The following is a 20,987-nucleotide window of genomic DNA, read 5'->3' on the forward strand; positions in this document are numbered from 1 at the left end:
TCCCATACTAAAGTGCACAGTGGGACACAAGACCCTTGAACACAATTTATTCATTGTCTTCATCTTCTTAGGACAGAAATAACTTTTGATATACAGACAATTAGCACAGAACTGTCTCTCAGTAGTCATTAACAACCTTGAGGCCTTGAGGACTTGCAAGGCCTCATATAAGTAACTATTTAACAGGAAGTTGGAAGAACACCCCAAAGTCCTTCTTTCCACTGTTATTATTTCCAACTTTAAATTTTCTCTACATTTTTTTTTCTAAAAGATTCTCCCTGGGCTTGATGTTCTGACTAGACTTCCATGCTTTGGAAAGAGCTGAGTTTTATCTATTAACTACCAGATGGCTGTCAATTACCTCCACTATCTTTTCCACCTCTAGCCTCATCTTTACCATGGAGTTTCCAGCAAACAATTTATTAGAATGAACCTTCCTACAATGGGCTTTTCCAAAGGAAGCAGGCAGCCTGACCTCATGTAGTAAAAGCTGTTTTCCATAGCTCATCCCTCTGAAATTTCTACGTCTCTCGGGAAATTGATCTAGGCCTTTGGGGCCATGATCAAACAAGGCCATGTTTATCTACTCCCCACACTATCATTTACCACTGGGTTATACTCCCACAAATCAAATCTCCTGGGAAGGTTTTCAAAGAAGGTCTTTATCTGAAAATCAAATTGTTCCCTCCCTGCTTTGCTCAGCCCATGGGAGGCAGAAGATTTTTATTTTCAGGTGAGAGGTAGGACAGATAATAGACTATATTCTTCCAAATTTTAGAGGCAGCATTCATCCTTTGACAAAAGTATGGGCTCCAATTGCCAATCTGCTCCATTTCCAGGGCACACATTGAACTCCTCAAAATCACTAGTTAAATCCGGTGGAATTATAATCCTTCCTACTGGCTCTGGGCCTGCCTATTTTCAATGAAGTCAGCATGCCCCAAATGCTGACTCTCTATGAAAGTTTTGCTATATGAATAGAGGGAAAATAGAAAGGAGAAATAGCCTTGCCTTGGAATTCAGATACCTGGATGTTAGTATCAGTTTTGCAATTAATTGTTCAGTGGACTTTTACTCACATGAACCTATTTCTTCAGTTCTATTTTATGGCTGCACCATGCAGCATTTGTTGTTGTTCAGTCGACAAGTCATCTCCGACTCTTTGCTTCCCCAAGGACTGCAACATATCAGGCCTCCCTGTCCTTCACTGTCTCCCGGAGTTTGCCCAAGTTCATGTCCATTGAATCGATGATGCCATCCAACCATCTGATCCTCTGTTGCCCTATTCTCCTGCTTTCAATCTTTCCCAGCATCAGAGTTTTTTCTTGGAAAAGACCGTGAAGCATGTGGGAATCTTAATTCCATGATCAGGGATCAACCCATGCCCCCTACATTGGAAGGCATAGTCTTAACCACTGGACTGCCAGGAAAGTCTCTCCTTAATTCTGTAATGAAGGTTTGGGAATGAATTTTCAGTGTCCCTTCCAGTCCCAAACTACATTAAGTTAGCCCAGATAGTCATCTTTCTGTGGGCTCCCAAAGTTTCTGCCTACTCCTAAGCAAAAACTTAAGCCCTGGGTCTGAGGCAAGGGGAGGCAGCTAGTACAATGAAAGCTCAAGACTTAGGAAGGCAGAGAATAGAAGCTGGATATGCAGGACATTATTTGCCAAAACATATCCTAGGAAATGGGCTTCCCAGATGGTTCAGTGGCAAAGAATCAGTCTGCCAATGCAAGAGATGCAGGAGACATGGGTTCAGTCCCAGGGACGGGAAGATCCTCTGGAGGAGGAAATGGCACCCCTCTCCAGTATTCTTGCCCGGAAAAATTCCATGGACAGAGGAGCCTTACAGGCTACAGTCCATGGTATCACCAAGAGTCGGACACAATGAGCCACTGAGTGCGCACGCGCGCACACACACACACACACACACACACACACACATTCCAGGAAACACCATTGCCCTGGAAAAAATAGGTGTGGCTGTCCGTAAAAGATGCTCTATAGTCAAATAGATTTGGAAAATATTGTTAACAAATGGCCAAATGGCTTTCTTTACTGCAGGTCTCCTCACAGCAATTAATATGCTGACATGAACTGTAGACTTCCCCCTGGCGTGTACAGCATGTGTGCTATCTCAGAGCTATATTTTGAAGAAACCACTTTGGGAAATGTTCATCTCAGAGAAGCTACAACCACCAATAGAGCTGGTAGCAAACAGGGCAAGACATCCCTGGTGACAACACCTAGGGAAACTTAGATTGGCGTTGTAAACGAAACAGTAATGGCTATGGGTTCCTTCTGCAGTAAAGACTTGAATATGTAGGAACCCAGTTCTTTCCCTCAGTGTTTATTAAGTGCTTCCTATGGATTTTAGGCCTGTGCAGGGAAGAAGAGAGTATTTATAGGTGAGTGTGTGTGTGTTTGCATGTGCAAATTGAGCAGGGGTAGAGAGCAGAGGAAGTATGGTAAAAGAGAAATACTTGATTGAAGACCACGACAATGTAAGAATGTGTATCAAGAGATGACACAGACAGGAAAAGCTTTATGGAGAGTCAAGGCTCACAGTGTTCTACTAGAAATTCAATTAGTGTAGATAAGATGATAACCGGACACAACTGACACGTAAGGTTTATCTCCAAGAGTTAAGAGCTGACAAATATTTCTTAGCACCAATAGTTAGAGCAGAACAATTGGATGTGCTATCATAAAGTCTCTAGCTATCTACGTCTCTAGCCAGTTACAGTGGCTGGCCATTCCTCACTGCCACTTTAATATAAAATTCTTTCTGTTCTCCTCCTACTCTATGCTATCACTCCCACTCCCTGTCCTCTGATTTTCCTTGATTCATGTAAATTAACAACCATTTCATGCCCCAATTTGTGGCCAGTCTCTTAAGAGGTCCTAGAGAAAACTACCTCATTTATTCCATCACCCTTTTCCATTGTGGATCTCCATGTTTCATGTGAGCTCACTGTTCAAAACATGCTCACAAGTAGTGTGCTCATGAACATTCACCCCACTGAAAGCTGAGTTGAGACCGCCAACACTTCCTGGGAAAAGGATCTTGTTGACCATCCACATAATCCATACCCATCATGCCAAAGAGCCCCACGTGGTCTCTTTGCATTGTATTTACCAGGGTATGTGAGCACTGAGACCATAACATGGAAAATTCCAATAAGCCAAAAGATGAATGTTTTGGTTGTTGACATAAGAAGAAACTGAGATGAAAGTTTAACTGCCTGACAAGGGCAACGGTATCCTTATTTTTCCTAACTGAGACTCTGTCAATTCCAATAGGAGGAAATGAGATCTAGACTGCTGCAGCAGGAATACTTCGAAGGAGCACAATAGAAAGAATATGTGTGTGGAGCACTTTATATTTCCAAGTGTGGTTGCATGCATTCAAAACCCATGATAAACTTGTTTGAGTTTCAGTAAGCTCTGGGAGTTGGTGATGGACAGGGACGCCTGGCGTGCTGTAGTCCAGGGGTCACAGAGAGTCAGACATGACTTAGCAACTGAACTGAACACTGCTAATTTCCTAAGTCAGGAAACCAAGCCAGAGAGAGATGAATGGCTGCCAGTCAGACCTAGAATGAGCATGCTGCTACTTACAGGGTGGAAAGTAGATCTCACAAGCTAGGAGCTAGGTATTATGCCAAGTGCTCCCTCAAGGTAGACTCCAAAGTTAGAGGCAGTAACAGAGCTAGCAGCACCCTGTGGGTACAAATCAGATCACTTCCTGGAGACCACTTAAGAAAGGAGAGAAAATCTGAGCCTACTGTAAAAATCCACTTGTAACTCTCTGAACTCCCTCTAAGGAAATTTCTTTCCATGTGTATGCATTGAGCATCCTCTGTGTCAGGGCTCCAAAGTTGCGTAAGAGCTACCCCTGTCCCAAAGAACTCATCATCCTGTGCAGAAAGCATTCACACAAAGGGAAATTCACTAGGGTTAGAAAAGTCTTCTCTCTCAGTTGTGTCCGACTCTCTGCGACTCCCATGGACTGTAGCCCGCCAGGCTCCTCTAGCCATGGGATTCTCCAGGCAAGAATACTGGAGTGGGTTGCCATTCCCTTCTCCAGGGGATCTTTCCGTCCCAGGGATTGAACTTGTGCCTCCTGCCTTGCAGGCAGATTCTTTACCACTGAACCACCAGGGAAGTGCCCCTAGTGTTAGGAAGGCTGTGCAAAATGTCTCAGGAGAAGCTGCACTCTGCTGTGCTTGAGGACATCTGGAAATGGGTTCTAGAATAGCTGCTGACTGCGCTCAGAAGTCAGCCAGCCAGAGGGGACTGAAGCTGTCCTCCTGGTAGGGAGACATTCCACCTTTGCCCTCCCTGTCAATCATTTCTGGAGCCTCTGTGCTAAACCTGCAGAAAGGTATGACTGCCTCTTTCTTTCTATTAAACCTGTCACTGGAGTTTCTAGTACTTTGTCAAAATATAATGCACACATGAGAAGCCTGAGTAGGATGATAAATTGAGAAAGCTGAGTTCTGTGTGCTTTGAAAATAAAATCCAAATGAAAATACTTCGAACATTGATGGGAAGTTTCATACTTCATTTTTATCTTTCTCTCAAAGCACACTTCACACTCCACTGAACTAGTTCATAGGTCTGGCTGAAAATCTTCCATTTTATGTGGTTTTGCTGGATGTTGTCATTTACCCCAGATGCTCCCACCTCTCAATATAAAACTTCATTTCTCATCCCATTTTAGACAAGAGCTCTCACGGCTGAAGCCCAGATATGAAGAGTTAAAGAGGAAAAAAGGCTATTTCCTCCAACCTTGGCTCTCCCCTTCTCTTCCGTCTCCTTCCCTCTGTCTTTCTCAGTGCTTCTCTTCCTATCTCTCTGTCTGTCTGTCTTCCTTTCCTTGTTTTACTCCCATTTTTGTCCTCTTATCTCCAACTCCCTTGTCTCTTTCTCCTCATCCTCCCTTTAAATACATGATACTGTAATGAAAAAGAATGCTCTCCCTAAGTCAGCTTTTGAAGTCAAATTGATTCCTATCTTCTTTCCATACTTACACACACACTTGCATACAAAATACACATTTGCATGAACACGGCACCACATTCTTTGCATATTATCTATTTGTTCTCTTTTCCTTCCTCTTTGCCATCCCAAATCCTTCTGTCCTTTCAAACTCATGTCCAGCTTCTGCAGGCAAGCCTCTCCAATCCTTCCACATCACAGAGATTTCTCTGTCTTTAGAGTCCTGATAGCATTTATTTCTGCACCATCTATCATAGCATGAAATTAACCTTTGTGTAGAATCCTTCTTTCATAATACTTTTATTCCAGAGAAGATGGTACTTGTCCAGAGCTCAGATGTCTCCTGTACTGCCATCCCCTGCTCAATGATCTTGAGTGGTTCCCTGGGGCCTATAGGAGTGTTTCTCTAACTCTTCCAGCAGAGCACCAGACAGTTGAAACAGAATGCACTCATTCTCTTCATAACTCTGGAGTGGAACCCAACTTCCCCCTCTCACAAAATGTCTTTTCACAGCTCAGCTTTAAAGTACAAGCAAATTTAATATTATAACTTACAGTAAAACTTTCTGTAAATCTATAGAGACAAACTCAAATGCATGAGGTATGACAACGTGGGAATATTTGAGATAATAAGTCAAAAGCCTAATCCTTTCACAGAAGGGCAGCAGTGAGGAGAGGAAGCCATGGTACAGAGACCACAGTGGGCCAAGAGTGGCCACATTAGTGCCCAAAATAATATTGTTCTGGGGCCTTCTAGCACTTTTAGGATACAGGCCAAACTCTCTAGCATGATATTCAGCACCATCTGTGACCTGGTCCCTCTGCTCCTCCAATCTCATCTTTCATGTTGCATCTCTTGGGCCTCATGCCACTCCATTCTAGCCATAAGGAAGTGCATGCGATGTCTTGCATAACCCTGGCATTCACACTTCATGATGTTCTTTCCATGGATGTCTTCTCCTATCAACCCTCCACACACGATGCTCAGCTCCGAGCAACCTGGTGAGCACTTAACTTCAGGAAGGTATCTTGTGTTTATGATGTGCCAAGCATTCACCCTTCAGTGTTTCTCCACCTTCTATGCCAATGCCTCTCCCATTACATCACACACTTGTTAAAAAAGAATTGTTCAAGCCCCTCATCTGATAAGGAGCAGGCGGGGCACAAAGCTGATGCATTGCAATAATAATGACTTGTAGGTTTTGGTAAAATTGATTGGTATGCAAAAATATGTGCAAATAAGAAGTCAGCTTTCCATGGAATCAGAGCTTTCCCCATAGAACTGGAAAGGCGTTTGATGTTTAAAAATAAACAAACAAAGACATTTGTTGGGGGGAGGGAAATACAGAGGTTCACTATGTGACCATGCATCCAAGATGTTAATGCAAATTAGAGCAAGGGGTGCTCGTCCTGGGAAACAGACCAAAGGAGAGCAGACCTCCCTCCTGAGTGTCTCAGACAGCCGGGCAACTGGCTTTTCCTCTCTCCTTAGCTCCTCTCCCACTAAAAACTAGAGAGAGAACCAAGAACAAAGCACGTGGTCCCAGGTACTCAGGAGCTTCCAGGTGAGGTGAGTGGCTGAGTCATACACATATACTTTTTCCTATTGGGGTATAGTTGCCCTTCAGGGGCTTCCCTGGTGGCTCAGATGGTAAAGAATCTGCCTGTAATTTGGGAGACTGGGATTCGATCCCTGGGTCAGGAAGATTGCCAGTAGAAGGGAATGGCTACCCACTCCAGTATTCTTGCCTGGAGAATTTCATGGACAGAGGAGCCTGGTGGGCTACAGTCCATGGGGTTGCAAAGAGTCAGACACTACTAAACGACTAACACACACACACACAGTTGCTTTACAATGTTGTGTTGTTTTCTGCAGTATAATGAAGTAAATCAGCTATATGCATACATATATCCCCTCCCTCTTGGACATATATATTTTAAAGCTGTGTAAGAGCTTTCCAAGGGCTACATAGAGTGACCCCAAGAGCTATAGTTTCTGAGGGAAGAAGAGTCCAGTGCTGGGGTGGGTAGTGAAATCACCCTGGACGAAGGGCAGAATACTTCAGAGATGGAAGCTGGTCTCAGAATTTTTTCAGGCTATTTTTTAATGTTTATATATTCTGATGTTCAAAACACAAAGCCTGATGTCCACTAAGTGAAAGTGAAAGTCTCTCAGATGCATCTGACTCTTTGCAACCCCATGGTTGCATACAGTCCATGGAATTCTCCAGGGCAGAATACTAGAGCAGGTAGACGTTCACTTCTGCAGGGCTTCCCTGGTAGCTAAGCTGGTAAAGAATGAGCGTGCAATGCAGGAGACCCCGGTTCAATTCCTGGGTTGGGACAATACCCTGGAGAAGGGATAGGCTACCCACTGCAGTATTCTTAAGCTTCCCTGCTGTGGCTCAGCCGATTTCCTGTTTAAATGCCATGGATTGCAGTGGAATGGTCCTTTAGGATTGCTGGCCTTAAGGGATGGGATTTCCGTGAGGGACCACTATCTTAATCTCTACCCCCCACAATCGCACTCACCAAAGATGAAAAGGACTAGCATTTCTTGAGTATCCACCTAGTCCAGGCACACATTTAGCATATAAGCACATGTTTACAATGAGTTCTCCCAAAACCCTGTGAGACATGCTCAGTTTATAACTGAAGAACCTCTGGGAAAACCTAGGTAAGCAGCTTGCCCAAGGTCATACAGCAGTTTAGAGGTATATCTAGCTTTACACATAGATTTTTTTAAATTTCAAAGCATGTGTTCCTTCTACAACATCAGGAACATCATGTCCACCTCTTTGCGATCCCATGGATTGTAACCCACCAGGCTCCTCTGTCCACGGAATTCTCCAGGCAATACTGGAATGGGTAGCCATTCTCTTCTCCAAGGTATCTTCGAGACCCAAGTATCAAACCCAGGTCTCCTGCATTACAGGCAGATTTTTTCTTTTTTACCATCTGAGCCACCAGGAAAGCCCAGAACTACATTGGTATAACATTATTCTATGCTTTATTTTATTAAGATCCAAGTGTCATTGAGCTTATAACTATATATAACTGCTGCCCAAAATATATATTGTATTAAAGACCCACATACCTCAAACTCTCTAAGTCTAAAAAACATTTCCATCAACTTCCTCTGGGCTAAAGCTCATCACTGATGAACTCTACAACATAAAACATGATTTATCCAGCAGTATTTCTCATGATTCCTCCAAATCTTTTTTTTTTTTTTTTTTAAACTCAATGCTATCCCTGAACTCCTGTCTACCTTTCTGGGTAAAAAAATGTAGCAGAAGCACATGCTTTAAGGTTGCTCAGTTGCTCAGTCGTGTCCAACTCTTTGCGACCCCATGAACTGTAGCCTGCCAGGCTCCTCTCCATAGGATTTCCCAGGCAGGAATACTGGAGTGGGTTGCCATTTCCTTTTAAGGTTAGACATAATTAGATGTTAACCATGAAAAGTATGTCTTAAAATCCCCATGTTGCTAATGATTTTCTTTTGGATTTTAAGGCCAGCTAATTAAAGAGCTGAAAGCAATGCAATATTGCACAAGTCAAACTTTATATGACATTTAGTCCTTGGTTTTGGCCTCATGCTTATATTGATCGCTTTATGCATGAAGGAATTAGCTGGAGTTAAACAAACTTTTGAAGCATGTAAATACTCACTGCAGCTCTGCCTTGACTCCCAGAGATGTACAGCCCTTCCTGACCTGTCCCTGGGCACAGCGCTGAACAAAAGCAATTATTGAACAGGGAGCTCTGAAGCTCATTATGTGATTCTCCTTGGCAAGACAGCCTCGGGACCTTCTACTTGGTCCTAATGCCCTAGACAGCATATTAAAAAGCAGAGACATTAATTTACCAACAAAGGTCTGTCTAGTCAAAGCTATGGTTTTTCCAGTAGTCATGTATGGATGAGACTTGGACGATAGTGAGAGTTGGACTATAAAGCAAGCTGAACACTGAAGAATGGATGCTTTTGAATTGTGTTGTTGGAGAAGACTCTTGAGAGTCCCTTGGACTACAAGGAGATCCAACCAGTTCATCCTGAAGGAAATCAGTCCTGAATATTCATTGGAAGGACTGAAGCTGAAGCTGAAACTCCAATTCTTTGGCCACCTGATGTGAAGAGTTGATCATTGGGACAAGATTGATGCTGGGAAAGTTTGAAGGTGGGAGAAGAAGGGGATGACAGAGGATGAGATGGTTGGATGGCATCACCGACTCAACGGACATGAGTTTGAGTCGGCTCCGGGAGTGGGTGATGGACAGGAAAGCCTGGCGTGCTGCACTCTGTGGGGTTGCAAAGAGTCAGACATGGCTGATTGACTAAACTGAACTGAACTGAACTGAATGCCCTTCTCATGGATAATGGGTCTAAAGGAACTTATATGCAGGGTCCTCACTGGTCTAAGCTGGGCTCCCATGGGATGGTGGGATTAAACCAGGATCCAGATGAAGCTGCTAGAGCAAGGTGGCATGTGGAACAGGACACAGGTGACATGACCACTATGAAGTGTAATGGAGACTCACAGAGGTGTTATGTAGAGTCTAATCAAGGGGGAACTTTAAGTAGGGCTAGCAGCAGATGACTGCATCCCAATAACAGGCCCTGGGATACAATGGCCATGGAAGGAATTATGAATGGGCAACAAGCCAAAGAGGGAGCAGAAGGACAGAAGTACCAACAAGAGAACAAAAGCACAGAGGATGAGGCAAGATGGAGTTACAGAAGAGACAGAACCCAGTTGCCAGATTGAAGGTACAAGTTATTAATAGAATAGCCTAGGCACTGACAGTCACTTGATGTTGAGCTACTGATTTAACAAAGTGTAACTATAAGTATCTATGTTTTTCATTTATTTTATTTAAAATCCTCATACTACTTTCTATGCTGCAATTACCATTTAAAATCCTCACAAACATTTATTTATAGCTGTAACAACTCTTCAAGACAGATACTAGTATTATGTCCATTTTATTAGTTAGGAAACAGGCACAGAGAAGTGAAGAAACTTGCTCAAGATCACAAAGTTAGAAATTATTATTTTAAATGTTACCTAGACATGGTGAGCCTTTTCAAATTGCAAACAAGTGTTCATTTCAGCTCCACAAAATTAGGTATCTGATACATAGTTCATTGTTGTCTACAGTCTATTGCTCTGTTTATTTTTTCTTCAGAATGACTATTTTTCTTGGGTTGAATACTTTCTGATCCACATATTTGTTATCTCTTTATTCATGTCTTTAATTTGTCCTTTTCTCTACATTTGAAGAAATTTTTTTCAAATATACTTTTGATTTCATTTTTCATAATTTTCACTTCTCCATTTTCCTTCCATTGCAGATTTTTATTTCAACATCGCATTTTTATTTTCTCAAATTCTTTTATTTCAACCAGTTCCATTTGTATCTCTACCTTCATTTCAATTTGGTCTCTCCTTATGACTTCCCTGTCCTTAGATTGAGAAAAGGCCATCTTACATTTTATTAAATGCATCTAAGTAAGGGTTTCTTAAATTGTCTTCTACTTTCTGGAGTAAAATTTGCTTTCTAAGGTATCTTATTTTGAGTATTATAGATTCTTCTGCTTTCTTGGAGATTTAGAGAAACAATAAATGAAATATCCTTCCAGCCACCATCCCCCATACACACACACACTCATGCATTGCACATAGTATACTTGAGCTTCATCACTCAGATATACATCTGAAGTAAATATTTATGTGTATAATGTTGAGTCAAAGTTCTGAGACCTAACACAATTCAGAGTAGCTCTGGTTGGTCTAGTGTAAGACATTCTGTTCCTGGTGTCAGGTTTTCCTGGCAGTCCACAAAATCAGAACAGGCTGTAGCTCTTCTTTGAATCAGTATAGTACTCAAACAGCTTCTTATTGCACAATATATTACACAAAAGAAATTCTAGGGGAAAGAGAAATATGTTACACACACACAAAAGAAAACCTGGCCCAGGGAAAAGTAAGCATCTGATAGATACGGTGTGCCTGGTGGCAAAGGACTTTAAAATTCCTTCTGATGTATTTCATGCTTGGAAAAACAAATAAACAAAGTCACAATCCATCAGACCAATGATTAGGCCTTGATCCTAATGATTAGGTTGATCCTGTTACTGTAGCAGATGGTACCACACTCAATATCAGAGCTGTCCTCAACAGTGAGAGAATTCATGCTAGCTAGTTCATCACATAAATATCTGTTCCATTTCTTTTTTGGGGCAATCAGGCATAGAAGATGTTTAGATTTTGACAATGAATCTTGTTGAATGGTATATATAAAAAGATATCTTAGTATCAAGCCAGTGTGTTGGTCAGGTGGTGACCTGGTAACAGAAGGAAATGTCCAGGAAGAGGACTTCATTGATCATATTGTGAACAATATTCTCTATGCTATCCTTGTCCTACTGGAATAGAAGCTTTAATGGTATAGAAATTCTTGGAGTGACATCTCTAAAACAAAAACCAATTTGGATGAAAAAATAAAAAAAATTTTTTAAAAAGGTCCAGATGGCTTTTGTTATGTTCGCCATTGTAAATGAGGATGCTGTCCATAGCAGCCAGAGTGCATCTGTTCGCCATTTTATTCAATTACTTAATTAGAATAATGTTCTCTCCTTATCTGTCAGTGTTTTAATAAAACAAAATATCAAAATAAAACTGTTATTCAGTATTCTCTAAGCAGAGTTTCAATGCATAGGAGGACAGCATCAATCAATAGTTCACTGAATCTCAAATACACATCTCTCTCTCTCCGTCTATGGAGTTAATTCTCCCATCAGATGTGCAAAGCTTCTGTTTGAGCAGAGGAAGATTTGGGGCCAGTCAAACAGCTAATGTTATCCCCTCCAGCAGATCTATCACCGTGTTGTTGAGGAGAGAAAGTTGGCAGCAAGGAACAGCATGATTAATCACATTGCTGTTCCTTTAACTCAGATAAATCCATCTCATATGCTTTGTAAGAGTTGTCCACTTGGTAAAATAGGATATAAATGAGCAAGCTTTGGAATGGAAATCCCCTGGTAAGATGGCAGATATCCAGAAAAACACTGTCTACTTCTTTGCAGCTACAACACTTTTCAGAAAGCATTCTGCATCTCCATGTTTAAATGCATTTATAAGGTTCTTGTGAGAAAGAGTCTGTCCTCTTTAAAAGTTAAAAACAATTCTTTGGCAGAAGAGCAAGAGTGATAAAATAGCAGGAGCCCTCTGAATGCAAGGGGTCTCCTTGGTAGCTCAGATGGTAAAGAATCTGCCTGCAATGAGGGAGACCTGGGTTTGATCCCTGGGTCAGGAAGATCCCCTGGAGAAGGGAATGGCAACTTATTCCAGTGTCCTTGCATGGAAAATTCCATGGACAGAGGAGCATGGCAGTCTAGGGTCCATGGGGTCACAAAGAGTCGGACACAACTAAGCGACTTTCACTTTCTGAATGCAAAAAAAAAAAAAAAAATTGCTACATCTTCCCTGTGTTGTGTGTGGGCTATGAGCTCAGGATCTTGTAGACCTATAGATTGTTAGCCCTGAAGGAGACCCCAAAGACCATCTAGCCCACATGCAAACTCCCTGGGATGCTTTTTTAGAATACTGAAACTTTAACCCCACCTAATACTATTAAATCCAAACCTTTCAGGAAGAAATTAGATATTGGTATTCTTTAGATGCTCCCCAGAGATTCTAATGGGTAACCAGGATTGAGAACCACTGGCCTCTGGCCAAATGAGGCAAAAGAGGAATCAGAAGGAATCAAGATTATCCTGTTGGAGAAACACCATCATAGGGGATGCAGATAGCATGTAAGTGTGGCGGAAATCTCTCCCTATCCAAGCTGAACGCAAGCTACACACATTAAAAAGGAATAATGATGACACAGTTGAAAGCAACAACAACAATAAAAGGCCACTTCAGTGGTATTTAGAAGTGCATAGAAGGCGATTTAAAGTCTCTTTCTTTCAGTTAGAAGCTGTTGATGAGAAAGTTGGTCCCGAAGCAGCATAAAAATGTGTGTGTGCCTTTGATAGAATTAAAAGTTGTAATTTAGTAAAAGTCAAAACAAAACCAAACAAAAACATTAAATGTCACCTAGATTATTTTAATTCTTAACCCTTTATCTGATTTGTATATTTCCTTTATATTATAACCATTTGAAATTAGTAAGTAGTTAATTTTATGATTTCAAGAGGATATTTCTTTTGGTGGAGAAAGCCTAAGTGGGTATTAGAGAAGCTGGGGGATGGTGAGCATTGGGATTTCAGGACCATAGGGTGGAAAAGGAAGCAATGTTAAGAATTCACTGATTTTTTCTTTTACTAAATTCAAGAGAAAAAAGCCACGGGGTCAGGGCTGAAATTTTGTTTTGTGCCCATGAGCATACATTTCACAAATGATCTTTCTCCTAGATCAAATGCAAGTCCTTTAATTGCCCTTGTAAAGGTTCACAACTACAGCCTAGAGACCTCCAGAAGCTGAGCAGAAAGAGATCAAGGGTGCCCATGAATCCAAGTGGCCCAGAAATTCAAGCTCCAAGTTTTAGACTTCCTCCAAACCTTCTGACCTGGGCTGCTGCCACCTGTAAACTCCTACCTTCAGTTCAGTTCAGTTCAGTTGCTCAGTCGTGTCCGCTTCTTTGCGGCCCCATGGACTAAAGCATGTCAGGCCTCCCTGTCTGTCACCAACTCCCAGAGTTTGCCCAAACTCATGTCCACTGAGTCAGTAATACCATCCAATCATCTCATCCTCTGTCGTTCCCTTCTCCTCCTGCCTCCAATCTTTCCCAGCATCAGAGTCTTTTCAAATGAGTTGGTTCTTCGCAACAGGTGGCCAAAGTATTGGAGTTTCAGCTTCAACATCAGTCCTTCCAAGGAATATTCAGGACTGATTTCCTTTAAGATGGACTGGTTGGATCTCCTTGCAGTCCAAGGGACTCTCAAGAGTATTCTCCAACACTACAGCTCAAAAGCATCAATTCTTCAGTGCTCAGCTTCTTTATCCAACTCTCACATCCATACATGACTACTGGAAAAACCATAGCCTTGACTAGACGGACCTGTGTTGGCAAAGTAATGTCTCTGCTTTTTAATGTGCTATCTAGGTTGGTCATAGCTTTTCTTCCAAGGAGCAAGCATCTTTTAATTTCATGGCTGCAGTCACCATCTGCAGTGATTTTAGAGCCCCCAAAAATAAAGTCTCTTACTATTTCCACTGTTTCCCCATCTATTTGCCATGAAGCAATGAGACCAGATGCCATGATCTTAGTTTTCTGAATGTTGAGCTTTAAGCAAACTTTTTCACTCTCCTTTTTCACTTTCATCAAGAGGATCTTGAGTTCTTCTTTGCTTTCTGCCATAATGGTGGTGTCATCTGTATATCTAAGGTTATTGATGTTTCTCCCAGCAATCTTGATTGCAGCTTGTGTTTCATCCAACCTGACATTCTGTACGATGTACTATGCATATAAGTTAAATAAGCAGGGTGACAATATACAACCTTGATGTACTCCTTTCCTGATTTGGAACCAGTCTGTGGTTCCATGTCCAGTTCTAACTGTTGCTTCTTGACTTGCATACAGATTTCTCAGGAGGCAAGTCAAGTGGTCTGGTATGTCCATCTCTTTAGGGATTTTCCACAGTTTGTTGTGATCCACACAGTCAAAGGCTTTGCTGTAGTCAATAAAGCAGAAGTAGATATTTTTCTGGAACTCTCTTGCTTTTTCAATGACCCAACAAATGTTGGCAATTTGATCTCTGGTTCCTTTGCCTTTTCTAAATCCAGCCAGAACATCTGGAAGTTCACGGTTCACGTACTGTTGAAGCCTGGCGGAGAATTTTGAGCATTACCTTGTTAGCGTGTGCTGCTGCTGCTAAGTCACTTCAGTCGTGTCCGACTCTGAATGACCCCAGAGACGGTAGCCCACCAGGCTCCTCTGTCCCTGGGATTCTCCAGGCAAGAACACTGGAGTGGGTTGTCATTTCCTTCTCCAGTACATGAAAGTGAAAAGTGAAAGTCAAGTCGCTCAGTTGTATCTGACTCTTAGCGACCCCATGGACTGCAGCCTACCAGGCTCCTCCATCCATGGGATTTTTCAGGCAAGAGTACTGGAGTGGGGTGCCATGTTAGCGTGTGAGGTGAGTGCAAATGTGCGGTAGTTTGAACACTCTTTGGCATTGCCTTTCTTTGGGATTGGAATTAAAACTGACCTTTTCCAGCCCTGTGGCCACTGCCAAGTGTTCCAGATTTGCTGGCAGATTAACTGAAACACTTTCACAGCATCATCTTTTAGGATTTGAAATAGCTCAACTGGAAACTCCTACCTACTGGGCTCCAAGGAGGGAACTCTGCCATCTGTTCATCTGTACAGTGTGGGACCAACGACAATCTGTATTTCAGTTTCACCACTTAGTCTTCTGTGTAGGTTTACCTGCATTTGTTTGTACAAAATCTAATTGGGCTTTATTTGATTTTGATGAATAACTGATTTGTGGTTTCATCTTAGAATTAATGATAACAGACAGTTCCCAAAGAATCTGCCTTCTATGATTCACAGTCAACTTCATGGGAATTTAGCCCAGACATAAATGTTATATATCCGAGATTGATCTGAGAAAGACTACATCAGTCATGTTTCTATCTGATACTTGACTTAGACATGTTTTCTATTGAGGACAGCAATGTATCCACTGTAACAGTGAAAATTATTTTGCTTCAAGCATGGCTCAAACTCAGCTGATATCCCTCCTCCTTGGTGACTCACATAAGACAGTTCAAAGGCCCTAAGCAGAGCAGGATCTATCATGACCAATGTACCTCTAACTAGAAGCAGAGCAGGATCTATCTACCATGTACCTCTAACTAGAACTGTTCAGGCCACAACCCTTGGCTCACAGAACAAGTGCTAGGCCAGGTCTTAGGCAGAACTGGTGACTCACTGAAGGCATTGGCTCCTGACCCAGAGGCTGGACTCCCCTGGCTGGCCAGCTAACCTTGAGAGGGTTTGTCATTGAAGGCACTGCCAGTACAGGTGATAGATACTGACCAATGAGAACAACAACCTCCTGCCTTTGGATTAGCAACTCCAGAGAGGATTGGCCAGACAGAAGCAAACTAAGCATGAAGCACTCCCATACAAAGAAGTTTAGATTCCACAAAAGAGAGAACTTCTGGGTCTCAGAGCTCCCCTGGTCCCTAAATAGCCTCTCAGCCCCAGAACTACTCTACCAGCATCCCACTCTAAACCACCTTTTTTCTACACAACCTAAGAAAACCTTTATTCCATGTAATTGTAGGTCTCGAGCAATGGAACGAAATCTGGACTTCGAATTGTGCAAAACTAGGATTAGAGTTTTAGTTCTGTCACTTACAAGGTAAGTATCCTCCGTCCACTTGTTTAATTTTTTAAATGTGATTTCCTAACTTGTAAAAGAGAAGAAATGTCAATTACCTGGTCCCAATGTTAAAAAGTTAATATGAAAAATATTTTTCTATGAAACTTAGAGCAATGTCTTGCACATGATGAGTCAATAAAGGTTAGATATTGTTTTATTGTGATGATTAAATAAGAATTAAGAGACAGTTTCAGGCACACAGTAGACACTTGTCATTGTTGTTCAGTCACTAAGTCATGTCCGCCTCTTTGCGACCCCATGGACTGCAGTATGCCAGGCTTCCCTGTCCATCACCACTCCCAGAGCCTACTCAAACTCATGTCCATCGCATCGGTGATGCCATCCAACCATCTCATCCTCTGTTGTCTCCTTCTCCTTCTGCCTTCAATCTTTCCCAGCATCAGGGTCTTTTCTAATGAGTCGGCTCTTCACATCAGATGTCCAAAATATTGGAGTTTCAGCTTCAGCATCAGTCCTTCCAATGAATATTCAGGACTGATTTCCTTAAGATTGACTGGTTGGATCTCCTTGCAGTCCAAGAGACTCTCAAGAGTCTTCTTCAGCACCACAGTTCAAAAGCGTCAATTCTTCGGCACTCTGCCTTCTTTATGGTCCAACTCTCACATCCATACATGGCTACTGGAAAAACCATAGCTTTGACTATATGGACTCTTGTCAGCAAAGTCGTATCTCTGCTTTTTTAAACACTGTTTTGGTTTGACATAGCTATTCTTTCAAGGAGAAAGAGTCTTTCAATTTCATGGCTGCAGTCACCATCCACAGTGATTTTGGAGCCCAAGAAAATGAAATCTGACACTGTTTCCACATTTTCCCCATCAATTTGCCATGAAGTGATAGGACTAGATGTCATGATCTTAGTTTCTTGTCTTGCACATGGGGAGTCAATAAATGTTAGATATTGTTTTTATTGTGATGGTTAAATAAGAATTAAGAAATAGTTTCAGGCACACAGTAGACACTAATAAATGGTAATTATTAAAACGGTCTCTACAATTAGAAGACAAACTTTAAAGCAACATTTTTATCATTAGCAAAGAATTATTTGTTACTCACGTTTTCTCCTTATCAAGTGGAAGGAAGGGAGGTGGGTTGCTAAGAAGCCTACAGCCCAGGGTTCTGCTGGCAGATATGGTGAAACACCCCCTCTTAGGATAGAGGCCAATATGCACTGCCTTATCCTCTCCTTGAGAATTCCTATTGCTTCCATTTCCACTCCTTCCTGCTAGATGAATAAGTGTTATTGATATGGAAAAATTTAATTTAAATCTGATCTAATTGAAATCGGAATACCTATTTTCAGCAAGACTCCCCAGCCAACTGAGTTAAAGGATGCTAACAAATATGGGAGGAGATCTCTAGAGAAAGAATGCCATGAAAATTTGGCTTTCTGCTGTGAATCTCTTACACAAAGAGAGTTGGCAAAGGGGACTGGAGGAGGGTGGGCGAGTGAGCTAAGACATGAGGCAGAGGAATCTACGGTCCCTTCTCACAGAGCACTTCTGCTGTGTCTGTGGATGCTGTCCAAGCTGAGAAGAAGGGCTAACAGATTGGGAATGTTGGCCAAAGGATGAAGAACAGGAAGGAGCTGAGGCTTGGAGTATGACAGAGCAAGCACAGTAGAAGGAGAAAAGTAAACATTTTTAATGTTTATGTAAACATAAACAGTAAACATTTATAGACTTGATTCGTTTGTGAAATCTGTAACCTCTTTCATACTTTGGGAAAGCTGCTTCTATAATTTTATCTGTCTGAACCTTGCTAAGATGTTTCCTGACCATTGAGGTTCCAAAAAGAAAACAGAGAACCAGAGCCAGGTACCTTACAAAGTGCAATGAGATGTCTACCAGATATCCATTACCTTTGGCCACTTGATGCAAAGAGCTGACTCATTGGGAAAGATCCTGATGCTGGGAAAGATAGAAGGCAGGAGGAGAAGGGGATGACAGAGGATGAGATGGTTGGATGGCATCACTGACTCAATGGACATGGCTTTGAACAAATTCTGGGAGACAGTGAAGGACAGGGAAGTCTGGCATGCTGCACTCCGTGGGGTCTCAGAGTCCGACATGACAGCCCCTGAACAACAACAACAATGTGAACAATACAAGGGGAGTAAGTTCATCACAGTTTAACACAGTCTGTGTTTACAGACTGTGGTTCACACTGTTAGCAATCTTTAAGAACAGTGGCTATTGTTCAATCAGTCTAGATTGTCTTCTCTGTTATCACAGCCTCTTAACAAATGACAGAAACATTAAAGCAGTGTTTTATGAGCTGTGTTCCACAACGAAGTAGTTCTGAAATATTAGTGGAGACTACAAGAAAAAAGCGTTCTCTTTGTCAAAAAAGTTTATGAGATCACAATACATATAAGGATATTAAGGGCTTTAAAAATCCTACAGTGAAAAAAAACCTATTAATCTTGGTTTAACTCAGCATTTCCCAAGCTTCGTCAATGAAATCACCCTATTTTCATGGAGCGCTTCTTTAAGGTCATGCAAAATAGGATTCACATAACATTGGTCTAAAAAGTACTGCCTTCAAGTGTTTTCTTACCAAACTATCTGGTCCTATAAAGTGAAAAGTGAAAGTGAAGTCGCTCAGTCGTGTCTGACTCTTGACGACTCCATGGACTGTAGCCTACCAAGCTCCTCCGTCCATGGGATTTTCCAAGCAAGAATACTGGAGTGGGTTGCCATTTCCTTCTCCAGGGGATCTTCCCGACCCAGGGATTGAAACTGGGTCTCCTGCATTGTAGGCAGATGCTTTACCATCTGAGCCACCAGGGAAATCCTTCTGGTCCTATAAACCACTCAATTAAAAAAATATACATATATATATATATATATATATATATATATATATATATATATATACATGTATACCCTCTTCAACATTCCTGACTATAGGACTTTCGGTTCAGAATCAGCTTGGTCATGTCTCATGAGTAGAAAAACTTTACCTAAGAGGACATCTAATTCCATATCTAAAGAATGACTGGTGACAAGCACATGGAAATTGCAGTTAGAAGACTTGGACTCAAACTCTACTAGCCATAGGTATTTATCCTCTGGATCTTGGAGTCTTTCTGTGTGAAATGGCCATGGTGATACTACCCACATAACACTGTATAAAGTTTTATAGTTTCTCATCTTTATTGATATTCTACTTGTAGCCAAGATTTGTAACTTATTTCTGTTCTTTTTATCTTGTCTTCTAGAGACAAACAGAATTGAGTGAAAATTGTCCCAGTTTCACACAACATTCTGTCAGTTATACCACAGCTACATTGAACTTCTAAAAATTCCCTTTTCTGGGATATGCTCAGTTATTTAACCACAGCTTGTAAAGTAAGAAAACATAGTACCAACTTCCTTCAAAATCATGGGATGTTTTTTCTCTACAGATACAGTTGATTAAGGTTCTTCCTAATATTTTCTATCAGGAACTGAACCTAATATTTTATTCATTCATTCAATCAATAAGACATCAAGCATATATAATGTGCTTGTTGCCTTCAGGTTTGATCTCACCCTAGCAGAAAAAAGTATCACCCCCACCATGGGCCAATTAGTAAAGCTAAGTTTGGGTTCATGTATATAAACAGGGCTACTTAGGGCTCAATTGATCTTTTGGTCAATTAAAAGCAAGGTCTTTTTGCCAGAAGTGCTACCAAGCTGTGTCTCTGGCTTGTTCAGTTGACTATTTAAACCTAAAAGCAGTACTTCACTCTCCACCTTTTAAAGGTCAAACTTGCTGGTTTCAAACCAGCATCCTGGCCTCTTGTGTTCCTCTTTCATTCCAATATAAAGATTTGTGTCAACTGCAAGTTTGATGAGCCTATCTGTCTCTTACACAGCCTCATCTAACTCTCAACTAAAAATGCTGATCAGAGGCTCATCAGCATAGTCAAGCCTCTAGAAACAACAGTGCCATCAACTTTCAAACCAGATCATAGTGAAGAAGTTATACTGTTTGCCACACACAGGGAGAAGGGAAATTGCAAACCACTGCCAATAATCCATTCTTCCTGAAACAAATAGAAATGGCCTTTAAAACATCCCCCAAAATGAAGTTAAATACATTTTTAACTATTTTTCCTTCAATAGTAGGCAAAAGAATGCTGGAGATATTGCTCATATATATTCCTATGAACTTTTGCTGTGAATGTCAAACAAAACAAGCAGTCATCTGCACAGTTTCATCTGAAAAGGAGCAAAAGACTTTCTATTTTATTTGTTGTATTCATTCATTCATTCAATCAATAAGATATCAAACATATAATGTGCTTGTTGTATTCAGGAAATGAAGTGAGCACAGGACATTTAAAGATAAGAAAGCATATCTCTGCCCTTGGGAGTTTAACCACATAAAAGGGAGTACGTGAAAGTGAAAGTCACTCAGTTGTGTCTGACTCTTTGTGACCCCATGGACTGTATAGCCCATGTGACTCTCCCCTGGAATTCTCCAGGCCAGAATACTGGAGTGGGTAGCCGTTCCCTTCTGCAGGGGATCTTCCCAACTCAGGAATTGAACCCAGGTCTCCTGCATTGCAGGCAGA

Source organism: Dama dama, chromosome 11 (assembly GCF_033118175.1).
Source record: "Dama dama isolate Ldn47 chromosome 11, ASM3311817v1, whole genome shotgun sequence".
In the NCBI taxonomy this organism is placed as follows: domain Eukaryota; kingdom Metazoa; phylum Chordata; class Mammalia; order Artiodactyla; family Cervidae; genus Dama; species Dama dama.